Source organism: Anabrus simplex, chromosome 14, assembly GCF_040414725.1.
Source record: "Anabrus simplex isolate iqAnaSimp1 chromosome 14, ASM4041472v1, whole genome shotgun sequence".
Classification (NCBI taxonomy): Eukaryota; Metazoa; Arthropoda; class Insecta; order Orthoptera; family Tettigoniidae; genus Anabrus; species Anabrus simplex.
In genome coordinates this window covers 13,046,288-13,066,627 of record NC_090278.1, presented here as the reverse complement: position 1 = coordinate 13,066,627, position 20,340 = coordinate 13,046,288, and positions in this window count along the sequence as shown.

The window sequence follows — 20,340 nt, the reverse complement described above, 5'->3', positions numbered from 1 at the left end:
GAATTCAATTATCCCGATCCCAGGTAGATGGCTAAGATCTAATGGCATCTCATTCTGGGTTAGCGAAATCAATGAAGTTGATACAGAATTACATTTTAAAAGAGGTATGTGGAAATTACTCCTAAATTCGAATGTGCAGCCTTTACTCTGATGATCGAGCACGCTAACGGAATGTGATATGAAATCTACCTCTAATATCAGAGGGCATGACATTATTTAGCAACAAATAACTTAAACTTCCACGCCAATTTAGAAATACGAATTTTCTCCTGTATAAATCCTAAAATTTCTAGTGGAGAAGAGTCAGCCGAAACACATCTTGCAGAATAAGGAACATATTCAGGAAATTTACAACAAAATATTAATTTGGAATACTGTTCTTCTGAATCATGGAGTTAACACTTCCGGAATCTAAGAGGGCAGTAACATGTTCAAAGTTTATTTCAATTTTGAGGAATGGAACAAAATCTGAAGTACCAGAGGCAATCTTGACGCACTCTTTGGGGCCTTCAAAGATGGTCTTACGTTGTCTTCCCTCCTTAGAACATATGATTCCAGACTTAAACTGGGCTGAGCTTTGAGATGCACATAGTGTCGAGCAGTTTGCACCCTTGTCACTTTCTATTACTGTGGTTAGCAGAGGTAAAACCTGAAGTAGGAGAATAAGGAGTACTATTTGATTAGTTACAGTTATTAGCCAGGTGTGTGAATGGCCGGCATTTGATATATCCTTCAGAATAAGACGCTCCATTTTTAGGTCCGTTAGTTTTTAATAGAGGACATTTCTTAGATGCTAGACCGACCCACACGCATAACATTAACGGGGAGAGAAGTTTCTAAGAGGTGGTGGCTGAGAGATATTGGAAGAGGGTGATGGATCTCGAGCGACTCGCAGAGTATCTGCATATTTAACTCCTTCCGCCGACACTGACATGGCCTCAAGTTCCCTGAACGTTTGCGGACAGGAATCGAAACACAAGTATGATCTAAAATATGGCGACATCCCTTCGAAGATAGTTTGTACAATTTGGCCTTCAGAACAGTGAAATGCAAATACTCTAGTAAAAACTTAATATCCTGTATGAATTCCGGTAGGTTTTCATCTATCCTCTGAAATCGGAAGTAGTATTTATGAATTAGGGAGGACAAGGCTCTTGCAGGGAAGAAGTTTGCAAACAAGTGGGCATGGAAGTTTTCAATGGAACTCTTTTCCGATATCGCCTTAACAATATTATCTGATAGAACCCCAACAGTGTAAGGGTAAATGATCTGTAAAATTTATGAATGTGAGAGGGAAAACACCAAATTCCACTACAAATCTTATGAATGCTATTACGTCATTATTTGAGTTAACTGAAAATCTAGAAAATCATTTGAGTAAATGCCTAAAGGATGGGGTAAGCCCCTAAAACCCGTAGATATCACCGGAAGGGTAGCCGGGTTTTGAGGACGATCAAAGCTGCATTACTAATGAAAAATGGCGGATGATTTTGTGGATTGCCAACGAATTTGTTCGGGTGGGGCAGAAGGTTGTTTTCGCTCTACTGATTCCGCACTGTCTGAGGATTCGTTCGTATCCTCTTCCATATTGACATTTAATGGGGCAGCATAGTCACTACTTCCACCCGCAGACCCAGACAACAATTGACTAACTTTATTAGACAGCTCAGATGTACGTTGAGCTAAGGAGTTTGGTACAATTGAGTGTTCATCACTGACTTTAAGAGACATTAGATGCCCTACTCTATTACAGAAATTAAGGAGTCTAGTCTGAAAATGTTTAAGGTGGTTACGAGAGGGCTCACCTGCTTAAAATAAATTCAAAACAGAATCGAGGTCTGTAATGTTAGTGGTGATCGTGGGTAAAGCGTCACCAACTTCCTTCTTTCCATACAGAAATATTAATAGGTAAATCCAAAAAACCTTGCCTCTGTCACAGCCGTGCCACTAGACTGAAACTTTCTCTCATTTAGTTCATAAACAAGTTTTTTATTGCGCAAACACCAACGAGCCATAACCTCTCTAGGACGAGCCATGATGAAACGAATTTGCCAAAATTTGGAATAATTGGAAAACCGAAAAACTTCTACTGTTCAGTTTCAAATTTTAAGTAATTACGTCAGAAGGGTCTTTGTCCAGGCCCATAAAACTACGCTCTGCTACCACTTGTTCTGGAAATATCGTGGATCACAGAGGAGTAAAAAGGTGCTGGACTGAATGGGCAACAAGGAATTAACCAGAGCATAATTTAATGCACTGGATTTTGAAATTTTATTCCTTCTTTTATCTCTCATTCAAAATTTGTTAAGTAGGAGATCTGAATAAACAATGACAATGTAATAATGGGCTCGTTACCTCCATCAACAACGATTTAAAGGCCATAATGGGGTACAAAAGTAGAGAGAATTATCAGCAAGATGATGTACGAGGGATGAGTATTATAGCTCTGAAACACGTACACTATTTTATAAGAGAAGGTTTTCTTCACTAAATTCCATAGCGTAGGAATGTGAGCTCCATAACTGAATACAGTTCAACTTCTCAGAGGCATAAATTTCTTAGAGCGCACAAGGTTATACCACGGTTACTAGACGGTAGGGGTCATCAGTTGGGTGCGCAGTAGCAAGCCACGCCTCCTGACGTCACGCGTTCCCCATGTTCGCTAAACGAAGCAGAACACCCTTAGTCTAGTGATGGTGTTTACCTTCTCAAGAGTGTAAGAGTTTAATTTTTCTGTGCTGTGCTGTGCCATGGTGTGTTGTGCTGCCGTTGGTTGCTCTAACTACGATAGACATCAGAAGGACTTAGGCATTAAATTGCATCGTTTTCCGAAGAACAGTGAAACTTTAAAATTTGACGTGATTTACGTCCTGATATTTAAATTTGCCACTGAGTAGTAATGATTTAGCGAGTCAGTTCTGTAAAGATCGTGAAATAAGGGCACAAAAGGGAAATCATCGCAAGGAGATATGGCAAATTTTACAATCGCAGGCGCCAATTGAAGCAGAAAATGATAATAATGCAATCTTGAGGAAGGTATTAGGTAACAAAAGTAAACATCAGTCCGCCTCTGTGGTGTAGTGGTTAGTGTGATTAGCTGCCATCCCCGGAGGCCCGGGTTCGATTCCCGGCTCTGCCACGAAATTTGAAAAGTGGTACGAGGGATGGAACGGGGTCCACTCAGCCTCCGTACGTCAAATGAGTAGAAGTATGTTCTATTCCCAACTGAGTCATCCTGGAAGTGGTTTTCCGTGGTTTCCCGCTTCTCTCCAGGCAAATGCCGGGATGGTACCTAACTTAAAGCCACGGCCAATTCCTTCCCTCTTCCTTGTCTATCCCTTTCAATCTTCCCGTCCCCCCACGAGGCCCTTGTTCAGCATAGCAGGTGAAGCCGCCTGGGCGAGGTACTGGTCATTCTCCCCAGTTGTATCCCCCGACCCAATGTCTCACGTTCCAGGATACTGCCCTTGAGGTGGTAGAAGTGGAATCCCTCGCTGAGTCCGAGGAAAAAACCAACCCTGAAGGGTAAGCAGATTAAGAAGAAAATTGAAAATGAATTTAGTGCCTTCCATGGAAACTACATTAAGAAATGTCCAGGAGATTTTAGGTTTCTAAAGGAAAAAAGAAAAGAAAAACATCCTGATCTTGAAGATTTCGTTGTTTTATGTTTCGTTAGAACCAGAACGTTCATAAGGATGAAAAACATAAACATACATAGGCACATGAATTCTTGCAAGAGGTGTAAACGAACTCCTAATGAAAAAAGAAGTTTGAAAAAAATAAGAGTTGTTTGATAGACTGATTTTTAAGTAATGTAAAACAACCAAGTAAAAATCTGGTGTAAATATTTTGTGTGGAACCTATATAATGTAAATATGTATACAGTTTTACTACCGGCACCATAATAATAATTAGGAGTATTCATGAGGAGTTTTGAAATATTGAACATTTGATCGCATTTTCTGACTGAGGGTTTTCTCCGCACCAAGTTTCTATATGGCCTAAGACTGTGGAAACCTCTTTCCCCACCAAAAAATTGTGACCCCTAGTATGGTGGAAGAGGTAGACGTTTCTTCAGGGGATTTTTACCAACATTCCACCGACCAATACACATTTATACATAATAACTTATACATCGATATAATATTAGACGTTTTTAATACTACTTAACACCAACAATCCACCAAAACAACGGTAAAAAGCATCCCGCGCGATTGGGCATGTTTCCTTACTTTTTGTAACTAGTTTTAGAAATAAAACTACGTATAAAATTGTTCTAAAATCACTGGATGGATAGAAAATACGAAAACCGAACCGTAAATACTTTATTTGCGAGGCGAAAGATAATTTATTAGTGAGAAAGCTACTGGAATAGTTCGTGTTAAGCACAGTGTTATTACATTACTTGGAATGTTCTGAAAAATACTGAAATAAATTACAACATACGTACCTACACATAACAACTGGCAATTATATTTGACAAAACTGAAAAATATTTAGCAAGTGGTTAAATTAAAATAAGCGAATCATCAATAGAAACGCACAATTACAATGGGTCGTGTTCACTGCAAGCCTGGCAGTGGGGATCAGATGACGTCACTAGCCAAAGCGAGCCTGCGCGTGACCCCTACCGTCTAGTCTAGTAACCATGGGTTATACAATGCCAATCTTCAAGTGAGGTAATTACAGTCACTTCTGCTCAACAGTTCTTAATTTTCCATTCTGGAAACATAAAGAGGGGCAATAAGTGCCCATGATAAATGGCCATTATTTAAAAAGAAAAAGATTGATAATTATCGGCCAAAAACAAAATGCAGGGAGTCAAAAGAATAGCACACCTTCTAGAAAACTCTTAGAACCCTAAGTGGGCTTATGGTCCGAAGATATAGAGGCTAAGTCTATTCTACGCGAGGGCGATCAAATGATAACCTCTAAATACAAAAAGTGTGTTAATAATTTTATAGGATAACAAATTTTAGTTATCCCATACCGAATTGAATGGTAGTCAACACAGGGTAATCACTCTTGTCCCCTTACGTTACTTATTTCACAGTAGGAAATAAAACATGTTCCTTAGACTGGTGAACATTTTACATTTAAACCACCGGGTTTAGAAATGTACATGAAATAAATGAGCTTTGAAACCTCCCCATCAGTCTATCTGCCGGAGTTATAACATGTTAAGAAAATTCTGCCATTACCTTGAGTAGCTGGGCCTTCCGAACGCCGAACTGTGGCCCATGCCACTTTCGTATACGCCGCTCACAATAAACTGGAGCCATGGCAATGACAATACGGCCTTAAAGCACCCAGCGTTTATAGTATATCGAAGGGAAGTTTCCAAAACTCTTTACGGGTAGGCTTGATGCTTGTACACACCCCCAATTTTAATTGGTTAGAGAAAATATTCACAACATTTCTAATTGGTTGTTAGATACAGGCGATTTAGAGGGCAGAATTGGTGACAACCTTGACACAAGAACAAAACAATCTTCAAAACTAAGGTTATCCACCTCTGGCCTTATATAAGGCACGCAGTTTAACTGGACGGAGAAGCTGAACCCCGGTACAATTATTATTGTTATTGTGTGTGTGATTACCACAGTGGCTTGGTTGATGGCTTCCCACCTGGAAAAGCTGAGGATCGAATCCCCGGCGATAGTAGGTTTTGATTTTCATATAAAAACCACGCGCCACACAGCCCTGAACCCCGGCCTTAGTGGCTCCAGCGGCCTCAGATATAGCCAGCTGGTGAAATTACTTATTGTCGGTAATGTTCAAGTCTGTATCATTTACTCAATAGGATACATTCTTCTTCCTCCTCTGCCTCTCTTCTTCTTCCCCTTCTTGTTTCCTGGAATTCTTTGTGCCCGTAATGGACACTTCCGCGTTGGCACTTCCGATCCTAAGAGAGCAGTTAGGCAGGCAAAACGGAAGGAAAGACAAGTGGGCGAATGTCTTAAAGTCAAGGGCAACGATGGCTAAGAGTTATTCTTAGGGAATGGGCCCAGGAGTTGTTGGTTTGAGTCACTGCAGGAAGATGAGCAGAGGGAAGGTGGTGATCAGGGAAGTGTTAATATGATTGGGCAGGGCAAGAGGATAGGAAAACATAAAGTACCGGTAGTGGATAGGACGGAGGAAGAAGTGACCGGAGAGGAGGGGATGTAAAGTTTGCAGAGGTTGAGGATCTGGCCAGGCACGTGAAGGACAGGAAACCACAGTGGAGTATCAAGGCAGATGTTGAGGAAAATAGAATTGCGGTAGGGGGATAAGGAGACGGTGGTAGGTTTCAACGTAAGGCAAGCAGGAGATTTGCGGGATCTGGTTGCTGCAGAGCGGAAAAATTTTAAGAATGCGGAGATAGTTATCACTGAGATATTGTGCAGGAGGTAGAATGAATGGAATATGACTGGGGATATAAATGAGACTGTGGAATGGGTATTCGGGGAATGGAAAGTGAGATTTGGAGATCCTCATGGGTAGGTAGGAGATGGGGATTTGCGCTTAGATGGCCTTCACTTGAACCGCAATTTTAGATCTACGTATAAATTAGTGGGGTTTGTTCAGGAGAGTTATAGGGAGGTGCATTTAGGGAAACATGGTGGACTAGGGAGCGGTGATCAGAGGCGGATCCAGGATTCCATGAAGAAGAGCGGAACATATTTTTGAAATATATACGGCAACATAAAGATGAGTTTACGTTGTGCAGTAAAGGGAGAATGGAGAAGCGCACTAAAATTTACAGTTCCATACATTTTCATGAATATTAAAATATTTAGGGTTATGTTTGTTATAAAACTATCAACATAATGCTAAGAATTTACCGTTAAATATTTTCATAGTTAAATAATACGAAGGAAAACGCTTCCAAGAATCAGCGAGTTCTTATTATATTATATAACTGGATTACTGTAAACGAGGACGATGCACTAAGCATGCAGAGTCATGCAAGCTACCACTAGCATGTTTGGGTCATGTGTGCAGTTTATTCTGAATTAATTACAATAATAATGATGAAGATAATAATAATTCCGGGTTTTTCCGTGATCCGGAGGGTGAAGTAAACGTGAGGGGTAAATATCTGGAAAAATCAGGAACCAAAGTCTAAATTTTGAAAAGTATGTTTAACGTTTTTTCTTTCCTTTACTGATTAAAAATATGTCGAGGAACCAACAAGAAGAGCAATGATATAGATTTAACTAGAGGAGTAGTATAATGGGAGAGTTCGGCCGCCACCTCCACCTCAGGCTCCCAGTGGCCACCTCCACCTCCACCTCAGCCAGAGGCCTCCTAGTGGCCACCTCCACCTCCACCTCAGCCAGAGGCCTCCCAGATGCCTCCTCCACCTCACGCGGGAAATTTGAATTTGTAAACAAAGCCACGTGCTTTTTGACAGCTGTCATCGACAACAACGCATCGCTAACCTCAGTACTGCCATCTTGACGGGCCTAAACTTCAGTAGTGCCAACTTAACCTAACTAGCGCGAGGTAAACAAAGCCACGTGCTTTTTGACAGCCACGTGCTTTTTGACAGATTTGTAAACAAAGCCACGTGCTTTTTGACAGCTCTCATCAACAACAACGCATCGCAAACCTCAGTACTACCATCTTGACGGGCCTAAACCTTAGTGGTACCAACTTAACCTAACTAGCATGAGGTAAACAAAGCCACGTGTTTTTTTGACAGCCACGTGCTTTTCGACAGATTTGTAAACAAAGCCACGTGCTTTTTGACAGCTGTCATCGACAACAACGCATCGCTAACCCCAGTACTGCCATCTTGACGGGCCTAAACCTCAGTAGTACCAACTTAACCTAACTAGCGCGAGATAAACAAAGCCACGTGCTTTTTGACAGCCACATGCTTTTTTGACAGCTGTCATCCGCCATCTTTAAACTACAGAGCACCGTGCTGCCCTCTTTCGTCACCTGTCATCGGCAGTGCTGCCATCTTGACGGGCCTAAACCTTAGTGCTACCAACTTAACCTCACTAGCTCGAGATAAACAAATCCACGTGCTTTTTGACAGCCACGTGCTTTTTTGATAGCTGTCATCCGCCATCTTTAATCTATAAAGCACAGTGCTGCCCTCTTTAGCTACTTACCTTTGAAATGTGGTGGCGGATAATTTGAAAATGCTTTTCGACAAGCAGCCATCTTTAATCCAGAGAGAACAGTGCTGCCCTCTATGTGGTGGCGGCAAATAGAAAAATTCCACGTGCTCTTGTTTGAAAACAAACTCACGTGCTTTTTTGACAGCTGTCATCTGCCATCTTTAATCTATAGAGCACAGTGCTGCCCTCTTTAGTTTGAAATGTGGTGGTGGTAAATTCCACGTGCTCTTGTTTGGAAACAAATCCACGTGCAGCTGTCATCCGCCATCTTTAATCAACAGAGCACTGTGCTACTATCATGCGGGCAATTTCATCACCTGTCATCCGCCATCTTTAATCCACAGAACACCGTGCTGCCCTCTTTATGGCTACTACCTTAAGCACGTAGTAGCGGACAATTTGAAAAGTTCTGTTAGCTATCATCCGCCATCTTTAATCAAGAGAGCACCGTGCTGCCATCTTTAGCAAGATACCTTTGAAATGTGGTGGCGGCAAATTGAAAAATTCCACGTGCTCTTGTTTGGAAACAAACTCACGTGCTTTTTCGACAGCTACCATCCGCCATCTTTAATCAACAGAGCATAGTGCTACCCTCTTTGTGATGGCGGCAAATTCCACGTGCTCTTGTTTGGTAAACATAGCCATGTGCAGCTGTCATCCGCCATCTTTAATACAGAGAGCACCGTGCTGCCCTCTTTATCGTAGTAGATGTAAATTCGTCACCTGTCATCCGCAGTGCTGCCATCTTTAGCTAGATACCTTTGAAAAGTGGTGGCGGATAATTTAAAAAGAAAAATTCTACAGCAGCCCTCTCTCGACGCTAATTGCATAAGATGGTGGCTATACATGACTCCTTAAGGGTGCTTACGCAAGATGGCTGCTATACACAGGTTCTTATGAGACTCCCTTGGGATGCTTGCGCAAGATGGCAGTTATACATGGCTCCTTATGAGATACCCTAGGGATGCTTGCGCAAGATAGCGGCTGATCTTATGGGATGGCTTAAGGGTCCTTGCACAAGATGGCTTGAGACGCCCTAAGGATGCTTGCGCAAGATGGCGGACACAAGATGGCAGCTATACATAACTCCTTATGAGACGCTTTAAGGGTGCTTGCGCAAGATAGTTGCTACTCTTAGCTTAGAGGCTAACGTGTCGTGATAGTTCGATTCATTAAATTTAGGGCTTAAATGCAAAATGTTAAATATATCGAAAACGGTGCACCGTAGAGCAAAACGGACAAAATGTTTCTGCCTAATACCTAGGTTCGCAGTATGAGGAACAAGAAAATCATAGTCTAATGATGAGATCAACGGTTCGGTTCCTACTTAGGCCCTTTGGCATTTGCTCTGTTTTAGCTTGTATTGAAGCGAGTCTTCGTAACATGACCAGGTCTAGCTATGGTAGAGAGTATAACGTACCGTGCAGGTTCGATTCATTAAATTTGGAGGCTTAAATGCAAAATGTTAAATATCTCGAAAACGATGCATCGTAGAGCAAAACGGACAAAATTTTTCCGCCTAATACGTAGGTTCGTAGTATCAGGAACAAGAAAAAACATAGTCTAATGATGAGATCAACGGTTCGATTCCTACTTAAGCCCTTTGGCATTCGCAGCTATCTATTTCTACAAGATGGTGGCTGCTCTTATGAGAAACAAGATGCCTTGAGACGTCCTAGGGATGCTTACGCAAGATGGCAGACACAAAATGGTGACTATACATAGCTCCTTATGAGACGGCCTAGGGGTGCTCGCACAAGATGGCGGCTACTCTTATGAAGAAAGCTAGCTTAGAGGCTACTGCGCAAGATAACAGCTGCTGTTATGCATGTGGTGGAGGGCAATTTGAAATTCTATGTGCTTAATCAACAGAGCACCCTGCTGCCCTCTTTAGCTGAAATGTGGTGGTGGATAATTTGAAAAATTCTTTTGACAGCTATCATCTTTAAAAACAATGGCGACTATACATAGGCTGTTAAGGTCTTATCATTCTCCTCCTCCTCCTCCTCCTCCTCCCCCCTCCTCCTTCTTTGTTTGCTAGTTGCTTTACGTCGCACCGACTCAGATAGGTCTTATGGCGACGATGGGACAGGAAATGGCTAGGAGTGGAAAGGAAACGGCCGTGGCCTTAATTAAGGTACAGCCCCAGCATTTGCCTGGTGTGAAAATGGGAAACCACGGAAAACCATTTTCAGGGCTGCCGATAGTGGGGTTCGAACCTACTATCTCCCGAATACTGGACACTGGCCGCAATTAAGCGACTGCAGCTATCGAGCTCGGTCCTCCTCCTTCTCTACCTCCTCCTCCGCCTCTTATGTCAAGGCATAGCTTTATATCGAACAAGTTTAAACCTGCATCGCGAAGGCAAGCGTGTGCAGCGATAACATTATTGTGCATGTTTAGACTTTCGAAACATAAGAAGAGTAGAATCAAACGCTGTACTCGATACGACATGTGATCAGAACATTGATTGATGCGTTCAGAAAAACAAAATAAGTGATCAAGACTAGAATCGAACAATGTACTCAATACATCATGTGTTTAGAATATGTCAGGGGATACGCTTGTTCTAAGAAGATCAGATTGAAACATAACAAGACTAGAATAGAACACTGTAATCGATGTTGTTAACTTCAACATGTGATCAGAACATTGATTGATGTGTTCAGAACACAAAATAAGTGATCATGACTAGAATCGAACACTGTACTCGATACAACATGTGATCAGAACATTGATCGATGTGTTCAGAACACGAAATAAGTGATCAAGACTAGAATCGAACACTGTACTCAATACAACATGTGTTTAGAACATGTTAGGGGGTACCCTTGTTCTAAGAAGATCAGAATGAAACATAACAAGACTAGAATCGAACACTGTAATCGATGTTGTTAACCTCAACATATGATCAGAACATTGTTTGATGTGTTCAGAGCAAAAGTACAATTTTGATGATTTGCTTAGTGTAAAATCAAAAACTATGGAAACACACTGTGCACATATCGCGTAGCTAACTCGCTCAGTAAGCAATATTGCAAAACTACAACTTCAATGATTTGCATAGTGTAAAAATAAAAAACACACTGTACCCATACTGCGCAGCTAACTCGCTCGGTAAACGATATAGCCAAAGTATAACTTCAAATTATTTACCTTCCATCATTCGTCTTGTGTGTAAAAATCAGTCGAACAAGTTATCGCATAAACATGGCTGAAAAAAAATCGTGATAGGGTATGGAACCCAGGGGTTACATCTTATCAGAAGGGCAAAAAGGATGAAAGGACTCTTCCTCCTCCTTACCGCACATTCCTTGGCTAAAGGGCTAATGGGCTAAAGGGCTAATGGGCTAAAGGGCTAAAGGGCTAAAGGGCTAAAGGTGCAACAACCTCATCGATCGCTATCAGCAAGAACGCTTGTACTTTGTTAAGTGTAGAAAATTAATCTTTATTTGTAAATGGTTTCATGTTCAGAACAAGGAATGGAAAATCCCCGAGGTGTGATGAGTTACGTTTTTCGAACTAGTGTTTGGAACACTGAACTTTTCAAGATGGCAAGAGTGAGGTTAGCAATGTTCTGTTGTTGGATTTTAAATTCCGCGCTACAACATGCATAAGGTGGCAGCCCTTGAGGTTTACTCCCGTAAAGATAGCAAGAGTGAGGTTAGCAATGTTCCGTTGTTGGATTTTTAAAATTCCCCGCTATAACATGCAAAAGGTGGCAGCCTTGAGGTTTACCGCCGTAAAGATGGCAGCAGTGAGGTTAGCGACGCTCCATTGTCCTTCAAAGTGAGGTTAGGGTTCGTCAAGAAGACAGCTGTCAAAAAAGCACGTGGCTATGTTTACCAAACAAGAGCACGTGGTCGTGACGTCACGGTCACGTAGTATGCTGCCTCAGCATGTAAAGTTCAATGTCTACACCTACGTAGTTAACACTCTGCTATGTTCACAAGATTTTTATACATCACTATTCTTTAAGCTTTAAGTTCATTCACATAGGCTATGCTAAGATAGCAGCACAAACACATGCGAACTTTGTACATTCTAATGGAATAAGTTTAGTACTGTGTGCGTCATGGATACATGATGTGTGCACGCATTTAATCTTAACTATACGTAATGCTGCTGCTTTGTTTACAAGATTTTTATACATTGCTATTCTTTATGCTTTAAGTTCGTGCACGCACAAGCGATACTCGTACGCTCTAGCAGGAGAAGTTTAGTACGATATTCGATACATACATTATCGATAGGTGATGTGTACACGCTTTAGAACATAGCTCATCTTTATGCTTTAAGTTCATGCACATGGGTTAGGGATACTCAAAAGCGATTGCTACATGCTCTAGCGGAAGAAGTCTAGTACGATAGTAGATGCATGTAAAATCGATAGGTTATGCTAAGATAGCAGCACACTTACATGATTTTAGCACAATCTAGTGGGAAATGTTTAGTATGATAGTCGTTTCGTGCAAAATCATTAGGTAATGTGTATACGCTTCGACACAAGGCTATTCTTTGTACTTTAAGTTCATGCGTACAGGTTATGCTAAGATAGCGGCACAATCTAGCGCAAGAAGTTTAGTACGAGAGTCGATGTATGTAAAATCGATAAGTAATGAGTACACGCTTTAAAACATGGTTATTCTTCGTACTTTCAGTTCATGCATCTTAGTTATGCTAAGATAGCAGCACAATCTAGCGGAAGAAGTTTAGTACGATATTTGTTGCATGCAAATCGATAGGTGAGGTGTACACAATTTGAAACATGGCTATTCTTTTTACTTTAAGGTCATGCGTATAGGTTATGCTAGGATAGCAGCACAATCTAGCGGGAGGAGATTAGTACGAGAGTCAATGCATGCAAAATCCATAGGTAATGTGTACATGCTTTGAAACATGGCTATTCTTTGTACTTTTAAGTTCATGTGTATAAGTTATGCTAAGATGTCAGCACAATCTAGCGGAAGAAGTTTAGTACGAGAGTCAATGCATGCAAAATCGATAGGTAATGTGTACACGCTTTGAAACATGGCTATTCTTTGTACCTTAAGGCCATGCGTATAGGTTATGCTAAGATACCAGCACAATCTAGCGGAAGAAGTTTAGTACGAGAGTCGATGCTTGTAAAATCGATAGGTAATGTGTACATGCTTTGAGACATAGCTATTCTTTGTACTTTAAGTTCATGCGTCTTAGTTATGCTAAGATAGCAGCACAATCTACCTGCAGAAGTTTAGTACGAGAGTCGATACATGCAAATTCGATAGTTGATGTGTACACGCTTTGAAACATGACTAATCATTGTACTTTAAGTTCATTGGTATAGGTTATGCTAAGATAGCAGCACAATCTAGCGGAATAAATTTAGTACGAGATTTGATGCATGCAAAATCAATAAGTAATGTGTACACGCTTTGAAACATGGCTATTCTTTGTACTTTAAGTACATGCGTACAGGTTATGCTAAGATAGCAGCACAACCTAGCGGAAGAAGTTTAGTACAATATTTGTTGCATGCAAAGTCGATAGGTATTGTGTACACACTTTGAAACATGGCTATTCTTTTTTACTTTAAGGTCATGCGTATTGGTTATGCTAAGATAGCAGCACGATCTAGCGGAAGGAGTTTAGTACGAGAGTCAATACATGCAAATTCGATAGTTGATGTGTACACGCTTTGAAACATGGCTATTCTTTGTACTTTTAAGTTCATGTGTATAAGTTATGCTAAGATACCAGCACAATCTAGCGGACGAAGTTCAGTACGAGATTCGATGCATGCAAAATCGATAGGTGATGTGTACACAACTTTTTACTTTAAGGTCATGCGTATAGGTTGTGTTAAGATAGCAGGACAATCTAGCGGAAGGAGTTTAGTACGATATTTGATGCATGCAAAATCAATAAGTAATGTGTACACACCTTTCTACTTTTAAGTTCATGTGTATAAGTTATGCTAAGATAGCAGTACAATCTAGAGGAAGAAGTTTAGTACGATATTTGTTGCATGCAAAATCAATAAGTAATGTGTACACGCTTTGAGACATAGCTATTCTCTGTACTTTAAGTTCATGCGTATAAGTTATGCTAAGATAGCAGCACAATCTACCTGCAGAAGTTTAGTACGAGAGTCGATACATGCAAAGTCGATAGGTAATGTGTACACGCTTTAAAACATGGTTATTCTTCGTACTTTCAGTTCATGCATCTTAGTCATGCTAAGATAGCAGCACAATCTAGCGGGAGAAGTTTAGTACGAGAGTCGATGCGTGCAAAAACGATAGGTAATGTGTACACGCTTTGAAACATGGCTATTCATTGTACTTTAAAGTCATGCTAAGATAGCAGCACGATCTAGCGGATGAAGTTTAGTTCGATGGTCGATGTATGTAAAATCGATAGGTGATGTGTACACGCTTTCAAACATAGCAATTCATACTGCTGCTCTGTTCCCAAGACTTTTAAGCATAGCTAATCCTAATGCTGCTCTTAGCGACGTCGAGCTAAGGATTGATTACGTGACCGTGACGTCACGACCACGTGCTCTTGTTTGGTAAACATAGCCACGTGCTTTTTTGACAGCTGTCTTCTTGACGAACCCTAACCTCACTTTGAAGGACAATGGAGCGTCGCTAACCTCACTGCTGCCATCTTTACGGCGGTAAACCTCAAGGCTGCCACCTTTTGCATGTTATAGCGGGGAATTTTAAAAATCCAACAACGGAACATTGCTAACCTCACTCTTGCCATCTTTACGGGAGTAAACCTCAAGGGCTGCCACCTTATGCATGTTGTAGCGCGGAATTTAAAATCCAACAACAGAACATTGCTAACCTCACTCTTGCCATCTTGAAAAGTTCAGTGTTCCAAACACTAGTTCGAAAAACGTAACTCATCACACCTCGGGGATTTTCCATTCCTTGTTCTGAACATGAAACCATTTACAAATAAAGATTAATTTTCTACACTTAACAAAGTACAAGCGTTCTTGCTGATAGCGATCGATGAGGTTGTTGCACCTTTAGCCCTTTAGCCCTTTAGCCCTTTAGCCCTTTTGCCCTTTAGCCCATTAGCCCTTTAGCCAAGGAATGTGCGGTAAGGAGGAGGAAGAGTCCTTTCATCCTTTTTGCCCTTCTGATAAGATTTAACCCCTGGGTTCCATACCCTATCACGATTTTTTTCAGCCATGTTTATGCGATAACTTGTTCGACTGATTTTTACACACAAGACGAATGATGGAAGGTAAATAATTTGAAGTTATACTTTGGCTATATCGTTTACCGAGCGAGTTAGCTGCGCAGTATGGGTACAGTGTGTTTTTTATTTTTACACTATGCAAATCATTGAAGTTGTAGTTTTGCAATATTGCTTACTGAGCGAGTTAGCTACGCGATATGTGCACAGTGTGTTTCCATAGTTTTTGATTTTACACTAAGCAAATCATCAAAATTGTACTTTTGCTCTGAACACATCAAACAATGTTCTGATCATATGTTGAGGTTAACAACATCGATTACAGTGTTCGATTCTAGTCTTGTTATGTTTCATTCTGATCTTCTTAGAACAAGGGTACCCCCTAACATGTTCTAAACACATGTTGTATTGAGTACAGTGTTCGATTCTAGTCTTGATCACTTATTTCGTGTTCTGAACACATCGATCAATGTTCTGATCACATGTTGTATCGAGTACAGTGTTCGATTCTAGTCATGATCACTTATTTTGTGTTCTGAACACATCAATCAATGTTCTGATCACATGTTGAAGTTAACAACATCGATTACAGTGTTCTATTCTAGTCTTGTTATGTTTCAATCTGATCTTCTTAGAACAAGCGTATCCCCTGACATATTCTAAACACATGATGTATTGAGTACATTGTTCGATTCTAGTCTTGATCACTTATTTTGTTTTTCTGAACGCATCAATCAATGTTCTGATCACATGTCGTATCGAGTACAGCGTTTGATTCTACTCTTCTTATGTTTCGAAAGTCTAAACATGCACAATAATGTTATCGCTGCACACGCTTGCCTTCGCGATGCAGGTTTAAACTTGTTCGATATAAAGCTATGCCTTGACATAAGAGGCGGAGGAGGAGGTAGAGAAGGAGGAGGGGGGAGGAGGAGGAGGAGGAGGAGGAGGAGAATGATAAGACCTTAACAGCCTATGTATAGTCGCCATTGTTTTTAAAGATGATAGCTGTCAAAAGAATTTTTCAAATTATCCACCACCACATTTCAGCTAAAGAGGGCAGCAGGGTGCTCTGTTGATTAAGCACATAGAATTTCAAATTGCCCTCCACCACATGCATAACAGCAGCTGTTATCTTGCGCAGTAGCCTCTAAGCTAGCTTTCTTCATAAGAGTAGCCGCCATCTTGTGCGAGCACCCCTAGGCCGTCTCATAAGGAGCTATGTATAGTCACCATTTTGTGTCTGCCATCTTGCGTAAGCATCCCTAGGACGTCTCAAGGCATCTTGTTTCTCATAAGAGCAGCCACCATCTTGTAGAAATAGATAGCTGCGAATGCCAAAGGGCTTAAGTAGGAATCGAACCGTTGATCTCATCATTAGACTATGTTTTTTCTTGTTCCTGATACTACGAACCTACGTATTAGGCGGAAAAATTTTGTCCGTTTTGCTCTACGATGCATCGTTTTCGAGATATTTAACATTTTGCATTTAAGCCTCCAAATTTAATGAATCGAACCTGCACGGTACGTTATACTCTCTACCATAGCTAGACCTGGTCATGTTACGAAGACTCGCTTCAATACAAGCTAAAACAGAGCAAATGCCAAAGGGCCTAAGTAGGAACCGAACCGTTGATCTCATCATTAGACTATGATTTTCTTGTTCCTCATACTGCGAACCTAGGTATTAGGCAGAAACATTTTGTCCGTTTTGCTCTACGGTGCACCGTTTTCGATATATTTAACATTTTGCATTTAAGCCCTAAATTTAATGAATCGAACTATCACGACACGTTAGCCTCTAAGCTAAGAGTAGCAACTATCTTGCGCAAGCACCCTTAAAGCGTCTCATAAGGAGTTATGTACAGCTGCCATCTTGTGTCCGCCATCTTGCGCAAGCATCCTTAGGGCGTCTCAAGCCATCTTGTGCAAGGACCCTTAAGCCATCCCATAAGATCAGCCGCTATCTTGCGCAAGCATCCCTAGGGTATCTCATAAGGAGCCATGTATAACTGCCATCTTGCGCAAGCATCCCAAGGGAGTCTCATAAGAACCTGTGTATAGCAGCCATCTTGCGTAAGCACCCTTAAGGAGTCATGTATAGCCACCATCTTATGCAATTAGCGTCGAGAGAGGGCTGCTGTAGAATTTTTCTTTTTAAATTATCCGCCACCACTTTTCAAAGGTATCTAGCTAAAGATGGCAGCACTGCGGATGACAGGTGACGAATTTACATCTACTACGATAAAGAGGGCAGCACGGTGCTCTCTGTATTAAAGATGGCGGATGACAGCTGCACATGGCTATGTTTACCAAACAAGAGCACGTGGAATTTGCCGCCATCACAAAGAGGGTAGCACTATGCTCTGTTGATTAAAGATGGCGGATGGTAGCTGTCGAAAAAGCACGTGAGTTTGTTTCCAAACAAGAGCACGTGGAATTTTTCAATTTGCCGCCACCACATTTCAAAGGTATCTTGCTAAAGATGGCAGCACGGTGCTCTCTTGATTAAAGATGGCGGATGATAGCTAACAGAACTTTTCAAATTGTCCGCTACTACGTGCTTAAGGTAGTAGCCATAAAGAGGGCAGCACGGTGTTCTGTGGATTAAAGATGGCGGATGACAGGTGATGAAATTGCCCGCATGATAGTAGCACAGTGCTCTGTTGATTAAAGATGGCGGATGACAGCTGCACGTGGCTTTGTTTCCAAACAAGAGCACGTGGAATTTACCACCACCACATTTCAAACTAAAGAGGGCAGCACTGTGCTCTATAGATTAAAGATGGCAGATGACAGCTGTCAAAAAAGCACGTGAGTTTGTTTTCAAACAAGAGCACGTGGAATTTTTCTATTTGCCGCCACCACATAGAGGGCAGCACTGTTCTCTCTGGATTAAAGATGGCTGCTTGTCGAAAAGCATTTTCAAATTATCCGCCACCACATTTCAAAGGTAAGTAGCTAAAGAGGGCAGCACTGTGCTCTATAGATTAAAGATGGCGGATGACAGCTATCAAAAAAGCACGTGGCTGTCAAAAAGCACGTGGATTTGTTTATCTCGAGCTAGTGAGGTTAAGTTGGTAGCACTAAGGTTTAGGCCCGTCAAGATGGCAGCACTGCCGATGACAGGTGACGAAAGAGGGCAGCACGGTGCTCTGTAGTTTAAAGATGGTGGATTACAGCTGTCAAAAAAGCATGTGGCTGTCAAAAAGCACGTGGCTTTGTTTATCTCGCGCTAGTTAGGTTAAGTTGGTACTACTGAGGTTTAGGCCCGTCAAGATGGCAGTACTGGGGTTAGCGATGCGTTGTTGTCGATGACAGCTGTCAAAAAGCACGTGGCTTTGTTTACAAATCTGTCGAAAAGCACGTGGCTGTCAAAAAAACACGTGGCTTTGTTTACCTCATGCTAGTTAGGTTAAGTTGGTACCACTAAGGTTTAGGCCCGTCAAGATGGTAGTACTGAGGTTTGCGATGCGTTGTTGTTGATGAGAGCTGTCAAAAAGCACGTGGCTTTGTTTACAAATCTGTCAAAAAGCACGTGGCTGTCAAAAAGCACGTGGCTTTGTTTACCTCGCGCTAGTTAGGTTAAGTTGGCACTACTGAGGTTTAGGCCCGTCAAGATGGCAGTACTGAGGTTAGCGATGCGTTGTTGTCGATGACAGCTGTCAAAAAGCACGTGGCTTTGTTTACAAATTCAAATTTCCCGCGGGAGGTGGAGGAGGCATCTGGGAGGCCTCTGGCTGAGGTGGAGGTGGAGGTGGCCACTAGGAGGCCTCTGGCTGAGGTGGAGGTGGAGGTGGCCACTGGGAGCCTGAGGTGGAGGTGGCGGCCGAACTCTCCCATTATACTACTTAGAGGTAACAAACGGACAAGTTTAGAAGCTTAGTTAATTCGCAACCAAGGGAGAAATGAATCTCATTTCACACAAGACTTTCATTCGACTTTCATTCTTTGGCATAAATAGTGAGACAACAGACTTCCCTCAGAGGGAATATGGAAGCTTACTTTGTTCAAAAAGGAAGACGCAGAGGTTTCTAGAACAAAGTTACCAAGTGAACAATCGAACACTCAGATTCAAAGTTATATATCAGATGGGTCCCGTAAACTGAACCACAATTCACAATTAATATTTTACAGTGTCGTAATGGGCCTCGATTCACATGAGGTTAATGACTTCACGTCAGAACACTTCTAGTTACATTTAGCAGAATTCTGCTCTTAAATGCTGGGGAGCCAGAAAATCAGGAGCCACACGGCCAAGAACAGCCGAGAACCAAAATGAAATGGAGGCTCTCCTAGTACAAGGCCCGGTCACACTAAGATAAGAAAAGCACGAGTCCGAAAAGAAGGAAAGAATATTTAGAATTTGAAAACTCAGTCACCAGACAATGAAGTGGATAAGGGAAACGAGGATACGCACTCGTGCGTCCCTTGTAGGAGTTTTACATTAAGTCCGCAGAAAACATACATTTTAAGTCCCAACACATAGGGGAGAAACAGTACATTTAAATTTGAGAAAACGCAGATCGACCTAACGTTCACATGCAAAAGGGGAAAGCTAGAATCTCCCTTTTGCCATAAGTAGATAAAGTTCACATACCGTAGTTTGGTGACCGTTCTGTTTTACCTTATGCCAGTTTTACGCGTTAGGATCCCGAGGAGATCTCGTCAATTAACGTAGTACTCTGAAATTTCCCGATGAAGATTGACACTTTGAGGTTCAAACTCGCAGCTATGTAAAGGGGCTAGAAAACGACGTAATTAAACAGTCTGTTTGGTGGAACATAACATCATAAGGCAGAGAGCAGATTACTTGATAAATTCAACAACATCTTAGGGTGATCATGTTCATTACCATTCAATCCACTAGGTGTTACTTAGAAACAAGTATGGTGACATCTTGTGAAGATACACTAAACTTTGTTAATATGCAGGGTTCAAACAGACTTCGTTAGATTAAAGTTCTGACAGCTCATGAGTGGCAATTGAAACTCAGGAAAGGGTCGTACTACTGGCACAATAATAATAT